Here is a 22,856-nt window from a genome sequence, read left to right as displayed (position 1 = left end):
AAAGTCGCTTGGTGAAGTCAAAAGTTAAGGTGATGCTGATTTGTTTTTACGATTCAAAAGGAATTATCCACAAAGAATTTGTTTAGCCCGGCCAGACAGTCACTGGAGAGTTTTACTTAGGCGTCATGAAGCGTTTACTGGCAAGAATTCGTCGTATTCGGCCCGAATATCGCGAAATCGGCAGTTGGACTCTTTTGGACGATAATGCACCATCACATCGTTCGCGACTTGTAACTGAATTTTTGGTCAAAAATCACATTATTCGGTTGCATCATCCGCCCTATTCACCAGATCTCGCTCTGTGCGATTTCTATCTGTTCCCGAAACTGCACTTGGCGATGAAAGGAAAGTGGCACGCATCGATTGATGCCATTTAGAAGGCGACGACCGCCGTCCTAAAGACCATTCCAATAAAGGACATGGAGAAGTCGTTTGACAACTTGTTGGAGCGTGCACATATGTGTATCGATGCAGAAGGGGAATACATTGATTAATAGAAATGATTTGTTCCAAAATGTACATTGCTTTTTTGTTTTTTTTTAAAAACGTTCGGTTTCTTTTGGAATGGAGGGTGTACATGATTACAGGAGCACTCTCATTAGCCAAATTAAAAATACCTCAAGGATTTATGCCTCTACAAGCAACTTTCCTCTTCATCGGCTCCGAGCCAAGTCGGAAGAGCACGCGCCTAGTAATCCAAAGGTTGGTCGTTCGTGCCCACTCCGGGACACTGTTTTTAACTTTTTTAAGTGTTTTTTTCAAACTCAACTTAATGTAAACAAATTACGCATATAGGCGATTTAACATATTTTGGGGGAGTAATTTTGTTGTTCATTGGCGTTTTGTCTCGTCTCTGCCGCTGGTGGTATAATTTTCAAACGGAAGTGGGACCACCGTGGATCGTCGCTGCGGGGCCGCCAATTTTTGGTGAGATTCTCTAGTTACCCATCGGTGGTGCACGGGGTAGGGAGGCAATCCAACCATATTATGATCCATCACCATATTATAGTTCATTTGCAAACCTACCGTGAAAATTTTAGGGGGGCCCGACCCCCTCTGGATACTGGCTTGGGGAAAGTGTATTAATCTACAGAAGAAGGGAAAAGCATTGCAACATTAGGCTACATGTAAGAAAAATCTGCGATAATTAATGTGCATGATGAAAAGAAAATAATTTATCATTCTATTACAACTTGCTGGTTGGCTTTATTGGAGTTATGCGGTCCTTTCAGAGAGGTGGATCTACAGCTTACCATAGAATCCCAACCACATAAATTTCCATTGCTGATCTCTCATACAAAAGACACTTAAAAATATGCTAAATATACAGCCACGAAGGAGATCTGTTACTTGTGTTCTCTGATTTTTGAAGTTCGATCTACTAGTTGTTTAAGCGCATATTTCTGTTTTGCATGTTGAAGTTTAGGCTCCCTTTTCAGCAGAGGCTATATGAGAAGTGGACCTATAATTTAAGGTAGAATCTGAACCACCATAATGCACTCTCATCGGGAATCAAACCCGGGACCACCTGCACCAAAGACGTATATACTAACCACTAGATAAGCGAGAAGGGGATATTTCTGTTTTATTACGATGCCAGCAGTAACGACGTCATTGCGGGAGGAATAGGAGGAACGGGTCTCAGTAGTGTGCAGTTTGTGCTTTAATGGAAATTTACTGTTCTATTGGCTGATTGAACAATTTTTATACCGCAATAATTGTAATAACAATTATTTTGAAACATTATTGTGCCAATTATGTGGAACTTCCAAAAAAAAAGTTATCAACAATTAAAATAATTTCAATACTTCAATTTCCATATCAATAAAACTCCGAATTTTTCTATGAAAAGGATGTGTGTATTCAATATTTAAATTTTTCTATCTTCTAGATGATTTCTTGATATAAAATTTAAACTTGTTGCTCCTAGATACTGTGATATATAATAACTGCGTCAAAATATATTTACAAAAATGCTTACTATTCAAAAACACTTCCTAATTTGACACAAAATTGTAATAAAAATAGTTAGGTTGAGTTATACTTAGCTTTCACTGCATTGTTCGTATCTACCCATAATGAATTAAAAGACATTGAATTAAAAAACGAATTTTTTTGTTTTCATTAACTAGATAATGACTGAGTTAGTCTTCTGACTAGGGATGCGCACGAGACAAGATTTGAGACTATCTCGTCTCGAAAATGTGCTGTAAAAGTGATGTCTCGACTCGAAAAATGTACATTTCTCTATTGGAAGAGCCTTGTCTCTACTCGAATTTTGTAAGGAAAATCCTGTCTCGACTCGTCTCGTGCGCATCCCTACTTCTGACAACTATTTTATGTAGTGCGTGGCAGTGTTTCTTTCAAAAAAAATACGTTCCGGGGAAGCACACTTAGTATTCGGAGAGGAACTGCTGGTACTATCCTATTTATTATTATATTATAGACGTATTATTTTGGTCTCCTCCGGGGGCACTGTTAGAGCTCCAGAGGGCAGTGCCACCCCTAAAAATAATGTTTGAAGGAAACACTGGTATGTCGTACATTAAACTATTGTTCCTAACACCTAAAATGGAGAGTGAAAAAGTACATATTTTTCATGTGATGCTTTGGAAATTGAAACAAGACCAAAGTGATAAGCTGACAGCTGAATAAATATGCAGTGTATTCCATGAAGAACTAATTAATAACTGGGATGTTAGAAATTGGTTTGTTAAATCCTGTTCTGAAGATACGACCTTGAAAGAGGAACCGAGGGCCGGACGTCCTTCGGACAACGATAGGGTGTTATAAACAACATTGACAACGTTTAGGAGGTGATTCCTAACACCAAGATAAGACAAAAAGTATAAACCACTCTGGGTGCACAAATGCTTCCTTTCGGAGTTATAGGCTGCCGAAAACTTGAAAAAAAAAAATGAACTTCATAGGTCCATAGCTCCAAAACTACGGAACCTACCGTTGTCGGGTCAAGACTTCACTTAGAAACTAATATGTGCGCTATCCAAAAACACATGTTTCACAATCCTAAGGTATTCACGCAATAATTTTTATAGTGGCAGTTTGGCTAGAGGGATTTTTAATTTGAAGTACTCAAATCCTCTACAAAAATCGTTGCAGAAGCTGCAGGATTCTGAAACAGGGATATTTGGATAGAACACACACTAGTTACTACGTAAAGTCTTGGCCCAACTACGGTAAATCCCGTACTTTTGGAGCTATGGACCTTTAAAGTTAATTTTTTCATGTTTTCGGCAGTTTATAACTCCGAAAGGACTTCAAGTTGGTTTATACTTTTCGTGTTATCTTGGTGTCAAGTATTACCTCCCAAACGTTGTCGGTTGTTTTAAAACACCCTGTATATAGCAGACAGATTGAATGCATTACAATCAACTGTTTACCATCACCTGGAAAAATTAGGGAAAGTCAGAAAGTTAGTAGTGATGAATACCTCACAATCTCAGTGAACGTAATAAAGATCGCATATCAATCCTCACAAGTCTGCTCTCACGGGTAAAAGTCGACCCTTTTTAGATAGGATTGTAACAGGCGATGAAAAATGAATTGCCTATGACGATATTGTCCGGGAAAAAAAGTAGCTGGATAAGGAGCAACCACCCTCGTTCTCCCGTTCCTCTAACTTTCATATTCCACCGTTTCATTCATTTCTCATCATCACCGTCTCCTTTAGCCTAGCCGGGATAATCGTGGGACGAAACACTTAGATTTCATTTTATTTTTGCATCCTCTTACCTAAAGGGTATAACCGTGATACTTAAAACGAGAAATTTTGTTTTAAATTTTCCCAGGAATTATGTAAGTGAGAAACATCATTTCTGGATCCCAAGGAAAACAATACCCCCCTTCTGAGTTTGTGGTTTATATGATTATAGTTTAATCAATAGGATGATGATATAGAGTGTCCCATAAAGAGCGCAACTTTTGAAATGCCCGCTATTTCTGTTCTAGTAGGTTGGCAACACTGAACGTTCCACGATTTTCATCTGTTATCTTTGTGGTTTGTAGTGACGTAGCGCCGAATAGCGCACAATCGTCATCTGTTTTCTGTACGATAGGAATGGAGAGCTTCACGATCGAGCAGCATGTTGTCGTAGTGAAAACATATTACAAATATGGTGAATATTGTGCGGAGACTCTTTGGAAACTCCGTGGAATGTTTGGTCACCAAATAAGTAGGCTGTGATGAGATTGATTGCTAAATTTGTGAAAACTGGTTTGGTTGTGGACATTAAACCCTAGGGGCTTTCTCGTGTTAGTCGTTCTGCGGAAAACATCACCATTATGAATAAATCGCCATCGCCATCGTAATGATGCTGTAAATCCGGTGAAATCTATTCGCCGACGTTCAGAATAATTGAATATTTCCAGAACCATCACGACATGAGTTCTGATAGAAGATTTACATCTTTGGACCTAGAAAATCCAACTAACATAAGAACGAAGCCGAATGATCACAAAAAGCATCAAGCATTTGCCGATTGAGTGCTTGTGAAACAGAACGGACAACGATTTCGTCAAGAAAGTAATGTTCAGTGATGAGGCGCACTTTCTGATGAACGTCTTCGTGAACAAATAGAAGTGCAGGATTTGGGGCTCAGAAAACTCTCGAGTAACTATAGAGAAGTCATTACATCCACAACGAGTCACTGTGTGGTGTAATATTGGGGCTGAAGGTTAAATTGGGCCGTACTTCTTCGTAGATGTCGCCGGAAAGGCTTTGACAGTGAACGAATATATATATAATATTCATACATAATCACAGGTAGTCTACACTGCAAAAACATATAAATTACTTAACTTTATCAATGAATTACTATGTTATTATGCATTTAAAATTTGTTTTCTTTATGGGACATCTTTCATTTCAATAAAAATCGTAAAACTCCCTTCACATCGGAGGATCTTGCCTCAGGACGGAAACTCTGAAATTCACTGCTAAGTAAAACTACTCCAGTGACGTAGAAAGTAAGGAAACTGATTTTGGTCATTTCTTATAATGGCTTTAACACATCCTTATAAACTGCTAGTGCATAATTTTAATTTTTAAAATAAGGAGCACAGAATATTCAATACAGAAAGGAGGTTGGTAAAGATCGGCCTTTTTTCGCCTATGATACAGGGTCAGTCCTTAAAGTAGTAGGACTGATTTTTTCTTTTCTTTTTACAAACTGACGGCGGTTACTCTACCTGTTGTTGGTTGAGGTGGGTCTAAGAAAAGACAGGAAGCAACGCCAGTCGGCTGCCAGCCATAGCAGAGTAAAGATCACTCGTCATCGTAACCTCTGCGAGTGACCCTCGTTACGCTGCGTCATGGCCAATCTTTTGGAACAGCGTTACGCCACCAAATTTTGCGTGAAGCTCGGTAAAACTGGGAAAGAGACTCATGAAATGATCAAGACGGCGTACGGTGATAACACCATTGGAAGATTGCATGTGTTTGAGTGGCACAAGCTGTTTAGGGAGGGGAGAGAAGAAGTTGAAGGCACTGCACGGTCAGGACGACCTTCGAGCTCCAAAACGGAGGAAAATGTTGCAAGAGTGAAGAATTTGCTGGAAGACCGAAGATTAACTGTTCGCATGATTGCCGATGAACTTGGCATTGCTAAAACCCAAGTTCACGAAATTATGCACGAACAATTGTAAATGAGGAAAATTTGTGCAAAGTTGGTGCCGCGAGTGCTGACAGGCGAGCAAAAGGACGTTCTCAAACGGATCTGCCAGGACCTTCTCGAAGAAGTGAGTGAAAATCCAAACTTGTTAGACAATGTGGTGACTGGGAAGAGACGTGGACGTTTGAGTATGACCCTGCGACCAAACGTCAAAGCGCGGAATGGTACACCCGAAATTCCCCATGCCCCAAAAAGGCGCGCATAACGAAATCAAAAGTGAAAAGCATGCTCATTTGCTTTTTCGATTCACAAGGAGTGATCCACAGGGAATTTGTTCCACACGGACAAACTGTCAATGCAGTTTTTTATCTCCAGGTCCTGGAACGGCTGAGAAAACGCATCGTCCGCGTCCGCCCAGCCATCGCCAACTCCTGGCGACTGCATCATAACAATGCGCCGAGCCACACAGCCTTCCGAGTGGTGGCGTATCTGGCCCAACATAACATTGCAACCTTGCCTCAGCCACCCTACAGTCCCGACCTTGCCCCATCAGACTTTTTCCTCCTCCCCCGCCTCAAAATCACCCTGAAAGCGCATCATCACGGCTCGGTGGAAGCATTACAACAGGCCGTGACGAGGTAGCTGAACAGCATTCCAGTTTCCGCCTTCCAGGAAGCGTATGAAAACTGGAAATCCCGCTGGCAGCGGTGTGTGGATGTAGGAGGATCATATTTCGAAGAATATTAAGCGTGTTATTTCTGTCAATATCTTATTTTTAATTGACTCAGTCCTACTACTTTAAGGACTGACCCTGTAGTCATAAAAATCAAATGAGTTCGTTAAAGACAGTATATCGTATGGATATAAGTGCGCATGCATGAGATGCGCATGAAAAAATATTGTAACTAGTTACATAAAGAACTGCACAAACAAAACATGGTTGTTGATTTTCTACCAGTTTAAACATTTTTCTTTCCGAAATTCAAACAATTATTTTAGTATGAAGCACTTGATGAACTACACTACACGAATGCTTGTTAATAAAACTTATTCATTCTAGTCTTCCCTAGGGGGTAAAAGTGAGGGGAAACGCGGAGGGATGCCGTCCCCCACCTCCAAAAATATGTACGGCGTCCCCCCAGTTCCTAAAAAATTACAATTGGTAAAGATAGGCAGGGAGGACAGCGTGATATCATGCCGCAATCTTCCGTCCCTCTTACCCCTGGTCTTCACCAAACAAGAATTATAATCAGGGCCGGCTCTACCACATGTGCAATACGTACATTTGAACAAGGCAGTAAGTTTCGAGGAGCGGCGAAATCTGTCTTAACAATATTATTTAAAATAAATAGCTATTTCTTGTTGGAAATAGACTTCATGATGATGGTAGTTACATTTACTAAACTGACCTTCTATTTGAATACTACATTCATATATTATGTTTAGGTCGCATTAGTTTAAGGTCATATAAACAGTGCTAAAGCAAATGGTCAAACAAATCCCAACACGAATTGCTTGATTGTTGCCAAATATAAGAACTCAATTCTCGAACAGCAGCGAACACAGTGGCAGCTAATATTAGTGTTGCAGCGTTGCGCAACGACCAAAGTATTTCAAGAAAAAAATATTAGCAGTAGTAGTAAAGAACAAGGAAAAAATACTTTCTAATACTCCCATATACTTTAAATAACATAGTTTTTACTTCTATTACTGTAAAATCCATTAATCCGTTTTAAAAAGCGAGAAACAATCCCTCACAGAGTATCTAATTTATATTGCGTTGCAGCGAGCATACAACGACCAGATTTCTTTAGCGCGGCAATTGGAGCGAATGTTAAATTTCCTTTCCCCTATCTCAGAAGTTAAAGTCTCTGATCGTTGCAGTGCTTCTGCAACAACGAGGCACGGTTTCCAGTGAACGAGAAGGTTTTTCGTGCTAAATAAGATTTTATTTCACTACCAATTACAAATGGAATTTATTTTTATGCATTCATATTTTTAAATTACAGGACTATATTGAAGCAAACCAATATAATGACATTTAAAAAAGTGATTGCAGAATTACAAAATAAGAAAGAAAAGATGTAATAGAGTAGAAAACAAATGAAAGTAAATACGCATTTACAAATTAATTCTAAGATTATTTTGATAATGAAGGCTTCTTGTACAGTAATTTGTGAACCAAATATCAGTAAGTCAAAATATAGAATCACTACTCTGTGGATAGTATTTTTATATAGGCCTATTTGTTTTATAAAATAAATGTATTTTATACTCTTCATAACTTTCCACATAAAACGGTATGATGGGAAACGCCACACTGAATTTGGGACTAGTTAGCTCTCCATTGAGGAAAAACTTGCAACTAAGGCTTAGACAAAACAAGCAAAGGCCAATTCAGAAGAGCGTTCGAAAACAAAGCCGGTTTAAATTCACAGAACATCTTATGGCAGCAATGTTGTTTGCCTTAGATATATTTCTACAATTTGCTTTAAATTTTCCTAGATAAATTGTGAATAAAGTGTGTTCAATTTACTTTTTTTTATAACACTAATCCCTGCCACGAACTGTCTTCAGTCTATGCTGCAGACAGGGGCGGCTCTAGGATATTTTATGCCCTAGGCGAAAAACATGTTTGCTTCCCCTTAGGGGTACGAGGAGATTTCCTTCTGTCTCAAACCCAAACCAAAGTGAAGCCTTGTCACCCCTAACATTTTCGCCACATCATCAAATTGTTACCATGTGATTAAGCATTAAATAAAATTAAACTTACTCCCAATACCTCTCTCAGTGGTATTAATAAGTAATCTATAATCCACTTTCTAAGAAAAAAATATTGCTGTGACATTTGGAATGAAATTTTGCTAATATAATCTCACTACAAAGGAAATCTAAATGTTATTGTAATGTAAACCATGTCGATATCCATTGTAAATATCAAAACAAAAGATGGTTGTAATTCTTTTTTAAAAGATTCCAAAGAAAACGTGATTAGTGAGTACAATATGTCCAAAAATTTAACTTTTGCCTAATTAACAGCTTTGTGTTTTGAACAATTTATACGTTATTAATTAGTCTAAATATGTAATAGAAAGCTTATAGAATTTTTGATTGGAGTAGCTTTATCTACATTCAACAAATATCACAGAAAAATCAGTTCTATTTGCACCAGTATAAAAAATAACATAAAGTTCGTGATGTTAGGATAGCCATTTTAATATTTGCATAAGTCTCTCTTCAGATAAATTGAGCAACAGCATTTATAACCTTAACGATACTTTCCTGGCTTCCATACTTGCAAACTCTTTCACTAGGACTGTCGAGTATATTTTTTATTTTATTTATTTATTTCAACAGATACTCAGATAGAGAATAACGAGTGCAATTTACACAGGGAAATATAACAAACATGTAGATCTATTTAAAATATAAATAATAATAATAAAAAAGACAAAGCAAAGATGAAGTTTCTTAATTCATTTTTAGTTCTTTTGAATTTAGGTAATTATTCTGTCAAAACCTGAGTAGCTCAAAAATGTCCACATCAGCTGTTATCTGATTATATAAATTTGGTGCTCTGTGAAAGAAGGGTCTTTGAATAATCGACAGTCTAGGGCGGGAAAGGTGAAAATTTGATGATACAGAAGTAAGAATGTGAAGGGAAAATTATTAAAGTAGGGCTTCAGACCTTAAGTTTCCAATGACTACCTTATGTAGGAACTTTAGGTCAGTAACATTTCTGCGAGTATCCGGAGTCTCGATATTCAGATAGTGTAGGAGATCTTCTTTAGTCATAGAATGAACAGTGGAAACAAGGAACGTACTACGGGTAGAGGATCCCCCACTCCATATAAGTGAGCAGTAATCGATCTTGAGTGATCCCACTTTTTATTAACTTCCTCTTCCTAAATGTGTAGGGTGCTGGCGCACGCTGGCGGTTTTGGCTATGTTGATAAACCGCACGTAAAAAACAATGCCTGCAATTCCGCCCCTAAATGTTTCCGTCCTAGGCAGGCGCCTAAGTTGTCTATATGGACGAGCCGGCCCTGGCTGCAGAGGAATTTAGATCACTGTCAGGGACTGGGTTTGCTAGAATGAATTGTTCGCAGTAATCTAGAAGAATTAGTTAGTGAATTTACAAAGCTTCTGAGCTTAATATTAACTGATTCTATGGCTTTAGCAAAAGGACACAGGCGTTATTCCACACCGAAAAGAATTGACACTTTTAAAGAATTGAATGTTCCAAGAAAGGTTATCACTATTGGTTATACTTTCCGTCGAAAAAGACCTCATAATGAGAATACCAAAGTTCAACGATCATGTATTACACAAATTTACTTCAAGAGAGGATAATTACTTACTAATTAAATAAGGTGACTAATTGGATAAAATGTTCTGCATATTTTTTTATTTTTTAAAATCAGAATTTTATTTAATTTCACATGTCACATAGCATTTGCATCTAGGGGCCGCGGTGGCTCAGTGGTAGAGCGTTCACCTCTGGTGCTTGGGGTCCCGGGTTCGATCCCAACCCCCGCCAAGTGAACTTTGTGGTGGACAAACACCGTGTGCGTGGGTTTTCTCGGGGTTCTCCCGTTTCCTCCCACTTTCTTCATTCCACCATTTCATTCATTACTCATCATCACCGTCTCCTTTAGCCTAACCGGCATAAGCGTGGGACGTAAAACTCAAAGATTTCACTTCATTTCATTTCATTTGCATCTAAAGTTATGCTGATTAGTCAATGAACGCAGTTTATATCTTCTGTCCCCGATCGGTCGTACTACAACACCCGAAACCACAATCCACCGGCCGCCTCTGGGCGAACACCTGTTCCATTTATTTAGTTATCACAGTTTTGATATGAAAACTAGTCTTGTCTTTGTCACAAGCAAGTTCCTTATCATTGAAGGTGGAAACTTTTTTTTAAAAAAATTAACGGATGTAGAAGGAAAATCAAGAAATAAAGATAAAAGAGCTAGTTGCACTGAAATTACAAACTGATACATTGAGATTGGCGTTCGAAATTGCATTCTATAAAAAGGATTACCATCTTTCCTCTGCTGATGTGTTTACTTTATCTTTCACTAACATAATAGATTAGGCTATTATTTAAAGAAAAAAAAAACAGACACAACAAGATTGTATTTGTAGTATTTCGGCCTTTCTGAGTGCGAGTGGGCTTTTCCTCGCCTTCGTTGTTGATGATGGGGTAGCATAATTAGAATCGTGGGTTTTAAGATTTGTTCTTAATGGAGAAAGGGGGTGGCAAATTGCCGAACCGTCTCTGAGTATGATGGTTAGGGTATGGTTAATGAAGCGCCTCAAACTAAAATTGTTGGAAGTTCGAAAAAAGAAACGTCTAAACTGGAAGAATATGAACAACCATGGTTTGTTTGCGGGACTCTTTGTGTGACTTGCTACAATACGTTTCATATGGATCTTAACTAAATGTAACGTTTAATACTTGAAGTTCACGTTCATACGATATACTGGCTTTTATAAACACGTTTACTTTATATGTAGGGTGACCATAAAATTTTCATCCGAAAACTGGACAGATTTCGGCTTTTTAAAAATCATGAGAAATGAGAAACAGGTCAGTGTGTAAATTAGTTCCTATTTACCTTAGCAATACCTAATACATTTATATTACAATATAACATAATATATACAGGGTGGTAAAAAACTACTTGAACAAACTTCGGGAGCTGATTCCTGACACCGAAACGAGCAAAAAAGTCCTTTGGAACTTTGGTCAGTGGGGGATAGTTTCAGCACTACAAGATGCCGAAGGAACGTAGGGATTACTTGCCAAGTTATAGGAGATCCCTGCGTTCCTTTCGAGAATCCCTCACACACATCTTGCAGAGGTTTGAAGCATACATTTTTCAATCGAGCAGGTGACTTCGAGTGTCACTCTCTACGTTGCATTGTTTTTGAATTATAACCCTCTGAAGTTCACTTTAACCACGCTTTCGGCACCTTATATCGCAGAACTATCCCTCATTGACCAAAGCTCCAGAGGTGTTTTTGCTTGTTTCGGTGTCATGAATCAGCTCCCGAAGTTTGTTCGAATAGTTGCTTACCACTCTGTATAAGCCATAAAATTTAAACAGCATTTAATTTACAATATAGTAGGACATGATCCTGCCTGCATTATTCCTTCGCCCTAGCTCGAATCTTTTGCTATTACATTGGGTGAGAGGTCGACTCTTGAATCGATGAGTGCCAGAAATGGCTATAAAATGGCTAGAAGTAAAAATAATGTGGCTAGGATTGCTGACGGTGCCGAATTAGCAACCCTGTACTTTTGGGCCTATCTTTGTCCTTATCAGCGCCCTGATATCAGAGCTCCCCCTTCTCTCTCTCTCTCTTTGTTACAGGTCGGGGTCAAGTAATTCGATAATTCTGAAAAAGGAAAGACACGTTGAAGTTTGTTCAACAAAGAAACAACTGCCCAAATCTCTGCTGCCTTTCGAGCAGTACTGCGAACTATAGATCATGTTTAATGTCGAGAGTTTCAGTTCAGTTCCGGCCTCTTTGTTACGGCATTAATACCTGGTAATTAATATTATTATTAAGGTATTAATAACACCTTTACAAGAAGTAAATGTACTGGGTTTCTTATTACTTCTTTCACTTGCATAAAACGGGACAAATTCTACTTTCTTACCATCTACCGACGGGACGGCCGGGGTACGCCCTTAAAACGGGACTGTCCCGGGCAAAACGGGACGTATGGTCACCCTATTTATATGGCTATTATGTAGACGGGAGAAACGCCGATCTTCACCGAACTGCTTTACTATCTGTGATTCAATGTAAACTAGTTCACTCAACTGCCGCGAGATGTCAGACCAAGTCGGTATTACAAGAGAAATTCCAAGCGCAGCCGAGAGATGCCACTTACATCAATGTAGCAATGACCACGTTTTTTTTTCTTTCTTCTCAATGATAATTTTAACGTGTTACTATGGTGGTTGAGTTCTAATTAATAATATTGATGTTATCAGAGTTAACGCATTACCATAAATAAACAAACATATTTGTATTAGCCTAGCCACACAGTCTATGTTGTTGCTCTTAATTAATCCCAAAAGTAATAAACGAATTATTTCCTGTGTAAATATGTGCTATATTATCTGAAATTTTCTGGAATATCACACATTAGCGGCACCAAAAAAGTAATTTTAGGATACCAACGTGTGACAGAAAAATAAATGCAGTAAATAAAAAGGAAATATAAATAGTTTATTACAACGCTCATATCTTCATGTCTTTCAACGCAATGGCATACTGTGATCATAGTTGGGTTAAATTTTGAAACATGCCTGGTGCTACTAAAACTCCATCGGATTTTGGATTAAAATGTCAAAATGGTAGTCGACAAATTAACTAACTGACGTGATCTTTATGGATTAAAATACAAAAAGAACAAGTGTATCGAAAATAAATGACAGCACTTCTGCTAGTGTAAATTGTATAAGAAAATTAATAGGTTCACGAGACTATTTAAGTGAAATATTACAGAAAAACATATAAGTTGTTACTTGGTATAAATGTCAAATATACTGTTACCTAAAAATAAATAAATAAAACAAATAAATTCTCAATGTGAGTTTGCAACCGATACTTACGGTATCCATCGTGAATGCTAAAAATTTCAGTATAGTTATATCTATCTGAAACACAGGATATTGAGAGGCCTGTGTTACTTTTACTGAGTCATTTCTCTTAACAAGGAGAATATTTCTTGAGTGATCGCTGCCGATAGTATATATATACATACTCTCGGCAGCGATCACTCAAGAAATCTTTTCTTTGCTAAGAGAAATGACTCCGTGACTAAGAGAAATGAATCTTTTCTTTGCTAAGAGAATATATACACACGTTCTCGACAGATATGTATAGATATGCCGAATCACGTCGTATGAAGAATACCTCTACGGGGGGAGTAACTTCAAAATTTTAAATGGAAACGTGGATTTGTTTTGCCCCCATTGAAACAATCGCTAAATTTTGAACAACCTCGAGAGGAAACATTTTGCGCATTTCTTACCGTTTGGGAGTTACATGAGCTCATTAATACGTCAATGAGGGAGGATTTCCGCATGCTGCAACTCAAAAGAAATAGCAAATAATTGTTTGAAACTAAAGCGAAGTACGAAAGTACACATGAAGAAACAAAATGTGCAGTTTTCGAAAACAATGGTAGAGCGTCTTACCTGTGTTGCGTGGGGTCTCTGGTTCGATACCGGCCAAGCAGTGGTGCCCACCCCCCTTATGTCCATGACGCGCCCCCCAATTGTCTATCCGTAGGTGTTCTTCCATGAAAAAAACTTTTCGATTAATTTTTACACCCCCTCAAACATATTTATATAGATTTTTACCCCCCCCCAAATATTTCAATGACGCAGTTTGCGTCATAGCCCCCCTCTCTGGGCATCCCTGCGGCCAAGTAAGTTTGTGGTTAACAACATGGTGTCCGTGAGTTTTCTCGAGGAACTCCTTTTCCCCCCACTTCCTTATTGCAGGAATTCTTCCATCGTCACTCACTTTTTAATCATCGTCTGCCTTAGCCTATAGGGCATAATCGTGGGACGTTAAACTTAAAGATTTCGTTTCAAAATAGGAGCTTATTACTCTTACTATTTTTGTACTATGGATCTTCAAAATTCAAACCAAAAATTGCTAAATTTACAATTTCCGGTTCGAATACATATAGAGAGATTGGATACCCAAAATGCAATCAGAGTTCAAAACAGTCGGAAACAGCGGAAGGAAATGTAGCTCTTAACAACAGATACACTAAAAAAGACAAGGATGTTATAAAAATAGACGATCTGCCCATATAAGAAAACCGTGAAGCCATACGTCACAGCTTCGCCACACCTACTCTGTCCACTCCGCGCCACTAAAATCACAATGTTTCGAGCCTATAATCATGGCGGAAACGAGAGTAGCCAATCAGACGTGCCGGCTCAGACGATGCTCGATTGTTTCTCGGCTTCGCTGATGATGAAGATACGTATGGACAGATCCCAGTGGCGGCTAATGTTAGTGTTGCAGCGTTGCGCAACGACCAAAGTTTTTCAAGAAAAAAATATTATTAGCAATAGTAGTAAAGAACAGAAAAAATACTTTCTAATACTCCTATATATACTTTAAATAACATATTTTTTTACTTCTCTAACTGTCCGTTTTGTTAATCCGTTTTAAAAAGCGAAAAATAATCCGTCACAGAGTCTCTAATTTATATTGTGTTGCAGCGAGCATACAACGACCAGATTCCTTCAGCGCGGGAATAGGAGCAAATGTTAAGTCTCCTTTCCCCTATCTCAGAAGTTAAAGGGTCTGGTCGTTGCAGTGCTTCTGCAACACAGCACGGTTTCCAGTGAACGGGAAGGTTTCTCGCGCTAAATAAGATTTCTAAATTTTATTTCACTAGCAGTTAACAAATGGAATTTGTTTTTATGCATTCATATTTTATATTACGGTACTTATACTGAAGCAAATCAATATAATGACAATTAAAAAAAAAGTGATAGCAGAATTACAAAATAAAAAAGAAAATATATAGTAGAGCAGAAATCAAATGAAAGTAAATCCGCATTTACAAGTTAATTCTTAGCTTATATAGATAATGAAAATTTCTTCTACAATAATTTGTGAACCAAATATTAATAAGTCAATATGCAGAATTCCCCCCCCCTCCCTGTGTGGATAGTATTTTAGTATATACATATTTCTTTTATAAAATAAGTATATTTTATACTCTTGATAAAACTGTATGGTGGGGAACGCCACATTGAACTTGGGACTAGTTAGCAATGCTCAGAGGCGTAGCCACGAGGAGGGTCCACCGGGTCCGGACCTCCCCAAAATTTCGAAACTCGACTAGCATTTGTAGACTTTCTTAACGAACTATACTTGTTTAACAGAGAAATGATTGATGTAAGCTAAATATTTTATTTTACATCTTATCATGTACTCTTTCTTTTCTTATAGAAATAATAGTTCTATCATTTTTTTCTAAAAATATAGGTGACAGTAATTAAGAATTACTTATCTTTTCGGGTACAGTAAAAGACAGGTTCGTTATTACGTAGACGTATTGGACCTTCCTCAAATACTTTGGACCCCTCCCAGCTAACATGTTGTTCCTATATCTGGCGAGTTTCAAGATTGCTTTCCAGAACGTTGATAAACATTGTTTCGCCTCATGTGAAAGTATATTGTGTTCATCGTGCATTGCGTAACAACCAAGACGGATGATTTGGAATGTAGTTCTTTTTTCTTTTACGCACAAGTGTGTGTGTGTGTGTGTGTGTGTGTTGATATATGAATAGGGTTGCCAACTCTGTAAAATAAAAAAAAAAAACGACACTTCCTCAAAATTCTCTGTGATATAGGTCTCAGCATGAAGTATCTCTGTTCGGACCTATCCATGGAAAGGAAATGTACTATCGTGAACGAAAGTGCATTAACACATATATTCTGTATGTCCTTAGAACATTCACTAATAAGCTTAATAGATACATTGTGCTATAAATGAGGAACTGAAATTGATCAATCGGCATTGATCAATTTATTGTATTTACCAGTAACTACCATTCCTTTAAAATTATCGAAACAGATGAACAAAAGTATAATAATCTTTACGTGACAATTTTGGATTTGTAAAATGAAATTCACTCTTTAAACATATAGGGCCTTATGCAGAGTCGTTTTGACGTATGATTAGCGTCATACTAAAAGCCTGACTACTGCAGGAAACATGTGTTAGTCGAACTCTTTAGTATGGCACTAATAACGCGTCAAAACGACTCTGCATAAGGCCCATAGTCTCTACTTCAACTATAGGAAATTGCTTTAAGAGATCTTTTTCCACTCTTAATAAATGTATAAAATTCCTTGAAAGTAAATTTCAAATTGTTCCTGATACAGTCCCTGTCATCTCTCTCAAATTTTCTAAACAGGTGAACAAAATATATTAATCGTTGATACGTGGTGAAAGGTAACAGTTTTGAGTTTACAGAATGACAGCTACTTTTCAATATCTATACTTCGAACTAGATACAAATTTAAAAAAAAAAAAAAAAAACGATTATCAAGGGGCTGGTGAGAAGTTTGTACCCGTCACCGGCTTTAATCAAAATAACATCATTTTTTTCGGCCAGGCCAATGAAAAGCCGGCCAGTTTACAGCCCTATGTATGAATATGTGACATTCGCAATTCATATGCTAGTATCTCTTTTGTATCAGCTTTTTGGTTATTAGTTATTAGATTTAATTTTATTGTGTGTGCTTTAATTCTGTACATAACCTACAAATTCTGAATGAATTGCATATCATGACTTCTGTAAATAACTTACAAAAAAAAATGCCCATCTTTCAACTGAGGAAAAACTTACAATTAAGGCTTAGACAAAACAAGCAAAGTGCAATTCAGGAGTGTGTTCAAAAAAAAAAAAAAAAAAAAAGGTTTAAGTTTACAGGACACCTTATGGCAGTAATCTTGTATGCACTAGGTACATTTCCACAATTTATTCGAAATTTTCCTAGATAAATTGTGAATAAAGCGTGTTCAATGTACATTTTTTTTATAACATTAATCTCTGCTACGGACTCTCTTCAGTCTACACGGAAGAGGAATTCAGATCACTGTCACGGACTGAGTTTGCTAGAATGAATTGTTCACAAAAGTCTAGAAAAAATATTTAGTGAATCTACAAAGCTTCTGCAATTAATATTAACTGTACCTATGGCGTCAGTAAAAGAAGAAAAGTTCTTTTTCACATCAAAAAGAATTGACACTTTCAAGAAATTGAATGTCCCAAGAAAGGTTATCACCATTGGTTATGCTTTCCATCGAAAAAGACCTGACAATAAGAATACTAGAGTTCAACCAGCATGTATTAGGCAGATTTGTCCCAATCAAAAAGAGAAGAATGAACTTACTAATTAAATAAGGTGATTAATCGGATTAAATGTTCTGCATTTTTTATTTTTAAAAAACAGAATTTTATTTAATTTAACATGTCACATAGCATTTGCATCTAAATTTATGCTTAATAGTCAATGAGTCCACTTTATATCTTCTGTCTCCGATCGTTCGTACTGCAACATCCGAAACCACAAACCACCGGCCGCCACTGACAGATCCTCTATTTTATAACATTCTTGAGAAAAGAAAATACTAGAGCTCAAGAGAATTAAATTAAAGAAAAGAAACATTCCTATTAATTTGAATACGATGAATCGTTTGTTTTACATGTTCCCTTGAAGAAACAAATGTTGATCATCGTGTTGAATTGTTCTTAAATTATGTTGAAGTCAGTGGCGAATCCACCCCGGGGGCCTATATCCCCAGTTTTTTGAGTGACTAAGATAATTGAAGCTATTATTTATATATTTTTGAAATTTTATAGTAATCGTTGCCTTTTATTCTTTATTAGAGAAATTTTTGAAACATTAGATATAATTTCAATTGCATTTTTTCTGTTAGGCTATACAACGTGTAAAATAATACTTAAAGTCCAGTCTACTCGTAGTATCCATCAGGAGAGAGTTAAGTTCGACACTTCTGCAGGATCTATGTTAAATAATAAACTCATGATGTACCTAGATACCCCTTGTTTTACCTTCTAGATCCGCCACTGATTGAAATATTAACTTGGGGCGAAAGATATTCCTATTATTGATCCAGATTGTTTTGCAGACAAGAGAAACTGATGATAACTTTAATGTGCTTGTTGAATTAACTTCAAACAAATACGTTTTACTATGTTGGAAATGTTCTTCAGAGTTGGAAAGGAGTCACATCCTCTGAGATTTACTTTCTCAGAAAAAAAACTGAAAATGTGGCTGGTATATTTATCTTTCCATCTGCTCCTGTTATAGAAGTGTAATTCAAGACGAGATCTGCATTAAACTTCCTGAGTCTACTCAGCTTCAAACCTAAAGATAACAATCTTATTTTTCGTTTAATATGAATATTAATTTGTTAAAAAGTTTGCTTTACCAACCAAAACTTCTTTATATGTTTACCCTGTCTGTCCATGTATCCTTCCAAATTCCTTTATATATTTACAATGTCTGTCCAAACTCCTTTATATATTTATCCTGTCTGTTCATGTGTCCTTCCAAATTCCTTTATATATTTACCCTGTCTGTCCATGTGTCCTTCCAAATTCCTTTTTATATTTACCCTGTCTGTCCATGTGTCCGTCCAAACTCTTTTACATATTTACCCTATCTGTTCACGTGATCGTTAAAACTCCTTTATATATTTACCCTGTCTGTTCATGTGACCGTCCAACCTCTTTTATATATTTACCCTGTCTGTCCACATGTCCGGCAAAATTCTTTTATATATTTACTCTGTTCGTCCATGTGACCGTCCAAACTTCTTTATATATTTACCTTGGCTGTCCATGTGACCGTCCAAACTTCTTTATATATTTACCTTGGCTGTCCATATGTCCGTACAGACTATATATTTACCTTGTCTGTCCATGTGTCCGTCCAAACTCTTTTACATATTTACCTTATCTGTTCACGTGTTCGTTAAAACTCCTTTATATATTTACCTTGTCTGTCCATGTGTCCTTCCAAATTCCTTTATATATTTACCCTGTCTGTCCATGTGTCCGTCCAAACTCTTTTACATATTTACCCTATCTGTTCACGTGATCGTTAAAACTCCTTTATATATTTATCCTGTCTGTCCATGTGTCCTTCCAAATTCCTTTTTATATTTACCCTGTCTGTCCATGTGTCCGTCCAAACTCTTTTACATATTTACCCTATCTGTTCACGTGATCGTTAAAACTCCTTTATATATTTATCCTGTCTGTTCATGTGACCGTCCAACCTCTTTTATATATTTACCCTGTCTGTCCATGTGTCCGTCCAAACTCTTTTACATATTTACCCTATCTGTTCACGTGATCGTTAAAACTCTGTCTGTCCATGTGTCCTTCCAAATTCCTTTTTATATTTACCCTGTCTGTCCATGTGTCCGTCCAAACTCTTTTACATATTTACCCTATCTGTTCACGTGATCGTTAAAACTCCTTTATATATTTATCCTGTCTGTCCATGTGTCCGTCGAACCTCTTTTATATATTTACCCTGCCTGTCCACACGTCCGTCCAAACTCTTTTATACATTTACCCTGTTTGTCGATGTGACCTTCCAAACCTCTTTATATATTTACCTTGTCTGTCCATACAGACTCTATATATTTACCCTGTCTGTCCATGTGTCCGTCCAAACTCTTTTACATATTTACCCTATCTGTTCACGTGTTCGTTAAAACTCGTTTATATATTTACCCTGTCTGTTCATGTGTCCGTCCAATCTCTTTTATATATTTACCCTATCTGTTCACGTGATCGTTAAAACTCCTTTATATATTTACCCTGCTTGTCCACATGTCCGTCCAAACTCTTTTATACATTTACCCTGTTTGTCGATGTGACCGTCCAAACTTCTTTATATATTTATCTTATCTCTCCATGTGTCCATACAGACTCTATATATTTACCCTGTCTGTCCATGTATCCGTCCAAACTTTTTATATATTTACCCTACCTGTTCACGTGCCTGTCCAAACTCTTTTATATATTTACCCTGTCTGTCCATGTGTCCGTCCAAAATCCTTTATATGTCTGTTCACGTGTTCGTCCAAGCCCTTTTATATATTAACCCTGAATGTTTATATGTAAACCATCTAGTACTTACCAAAGCACTCTTTCAAAATTAAAGCTTTTGAAGAAAGTGAATATTTTCAATTCCTTGTAACTTTGTTTTTACTTGTTAGAAATACATCAGATCATGGTCACACTATTTGGCCTTAAAGTACTTTCGATGTGCATTGACACACCTGTCTCATTAGCAGGGATCTACAAAATTTAGATGTTTATGGGCGTTTGTGATACTGTAGCGTTCCTAATCTAAAACAGCTAATAATAAATATTGTATTGTAAATTTTTGTATAATATGTAAATTTGAAATATGACTATTTAAAAATATATAACGTTATATAAGATTAGAAACATTATTAATCTGATGGTATTGCAAAGTATGTCAAACAATGTACTCTTGTCAATATTTACATGTTACAAAATTTCATCGAGTTTTATCTACTAGTTTAAAATGAGTTTAAAAGTTGCAATAGCATTTGGAAATAAATTATCCATTCTGTATATTTGCTTTAATAGTAAATGGTTTATAAACATTTAAATTTTGGGGTCTGAATGTATTCCCTACTCCCTTTTTAATTCCTGGATCATATCCTTTGAAGTTTATACTCACATTTAGGATAGATTTATATTTGTTTTTTGTTTGTTTTTTTTAATCTACATTATTTCAAAAACTAATCAACTTTCTCGAGAACCATATTTTATACTTTTACAGATAAATAATTCATTTTCCATTAGATTAGGTTTTAATTTACTGTTCCAATTACTGTGGTTTATGTGACTCTTCATGTACTCAAATAACTTGTAATCGAAGTAGTGAATCAGAGAAAAAATTGAATAGTTTACCGTGAACTATAATCGTTCCGGAATAATTCATGGAATCAAAACTGTAACCACTTGGGTTCTGATCTACTATATCGTTCAGGTCTTCATAAAAAGAAACTACTTGTAGTACAATTAATCGTTCACAATTGTTCTAAAATTATTACCTGAACGAAAGATTGTATAATAGACAATTTAAAAAGAATATGGGGTAAATTTTACAATACATGCTCCAACTGCATATCGATAAGTAGGGTCGCTTTAAAAGAATATAGTAGACTAGAGTAGGGTAGATTAGAGTAAGATAGAGATAAGTAGGGTAGGGATAGAAAGGGTTATCTTAAGATCAGGGAAGTTTTGATCCATTTTCATAAAATTAAAGAGTGTAATTTCTCGTTTTTGAGTGAGTCTCTTACCATCTGGATCAGGCACTGTAAAGTTAACTCAGAATGTGTAAAGAAACTTAAAGAAAAAAAAACAGTGTTATTTCTAATTGTGGCAGCCAATGCAAACCATGAAAGTAAATACAACGTAATGTAACCTAACCTAATCTAAGCTAACTAAAATTAGGCAATAGTTATCAAAAAAGTATGAATTCTTAGGAAAAAATCTGGCTTTCCCTAATTAGTATTTATCTAAAACACCGGCAAAATTAATCTACTGAAAAACCATAAAAATATATACAATAATGAAAAAACTTATCGATTACTTATAAACTCATTCTAAATCTTACTTTGTTTATTCAAAAATATTCTTAATAATTTGGAACAGAATAAAATAGCTTAATTTATAATTAGTAATTAAAAGAAATAATCCCTAAACAAGCTAGATTTATGCTAAAATCTTGATGAAATGTTATTTGATCACATGTAACCTTGAAATGTTACTTTTAAATTTCCCTTGTGAATCAATATGGAATATTAAAATATTACAAGTTTTAAATAATATTGCTTACCTTATGAAGTTTCCTAGGCTATTTGAATTATAGTAGACAATGTCAGTGTCCCAGTAGCCTGTTTACTGAGTAAATTACTTTTTACTTATCGCTATAATAACAAAATGAAAGAAATAAACCGGATAAGTAATGCTACATTCACTCAACAAACTACAGTTGCCGATAGAAACCAAAGACATCCGGAAACATACGAACATCTACGGTATTTTATTGGCGCCAAAATCCAACGTTAATACGCCAAAATGCAACGACTTGCATACATATTAATAACTGAGGTAATGGACTTTAAAAATTATTCTAATCAAGGCCCCAAACGTACTCTAGAAATGCATGATCATTTACAATATTTGGAATAGGCTGCTTAGATTTCGAATTATGTATTATATCTTTAATTAGACCATATTTAAATAGCAGAAAATAGAAAAGCATATTTAGATATCAAAATGTGTCCTTTAAAAGTATTTTTAAAAGATTTTTAATATGCTAGAGATGACGGTACAGTTTTATGAGATATCGTTAAGAAAATTTTAGTTTTACTATTAAAATTAGTAACTGCACATATGAAAGGGATGTGTAAGGGTAAAGACATACCGAAGATACCTCGCGGTCGAGGTTAAAGTCGCGGTCGTTACCTCGATAATGGCATAAACACATGGATTCAAATGGGTAAGCGCATGCCGGAGATGTACGCTACATCGCAACCGAGAGTTCGACCGCGATGGTGAGTTAATGGTAGCG

General features: G+C 36.4%; 1 protein-coding gene and 1 pseudogene across 4 annotated transcripts in view; one reads left to right on the top strand and one right to left on the bottom strand.

The window, feature by feature from the left end:
• mei-P26 (E3 ubiquitin-protein ligase meiotic P26) overlaps positions 1 to 22,268 on the bottom strand; it is a 165,698-nt gene extending 143,430 nt beyond the window's left edge. For all 4 annotated transcript variants that reach the window (XM_081737712.1, XM_081737716.1, XM_081737718.1 and 1 more), the window contains exon 1: positions 22,119 to 22,268. The gene's annotated coding sequence lies outside the window, so the exon portion shown is untranslated. The remainder of the gene's footprint in view (positions 1 to 22,118) is intronic.
• On the top strand, positions 5,332 to 5,664 carry LOC145669740 (protein GVQW3 pseudogene; annotated as a pseudogene).
• Positions 22,269 to 22,856: the final 588 nt, after the last annotated feature.

Source organism: Thermobia domestica, chromosome 14 (genome assembly GCF_964235325.1).
Source record: "Thermobia domestica chromosome 14, izTheDome1.hap1.1, whole genome shotgun sequence".
Taxonomy (NCBI): domain Eukaryota; kingdom Metazoa; phylum Arthropoda; class Insecta; order Zygentoma; family Lepismatidae; genus Thermobia; species Thermobia domestica.
Note: the sequence above shows the minus strand (reverse complement) of the source record. Positions and strands in the feature narration are given on the sequence as shown.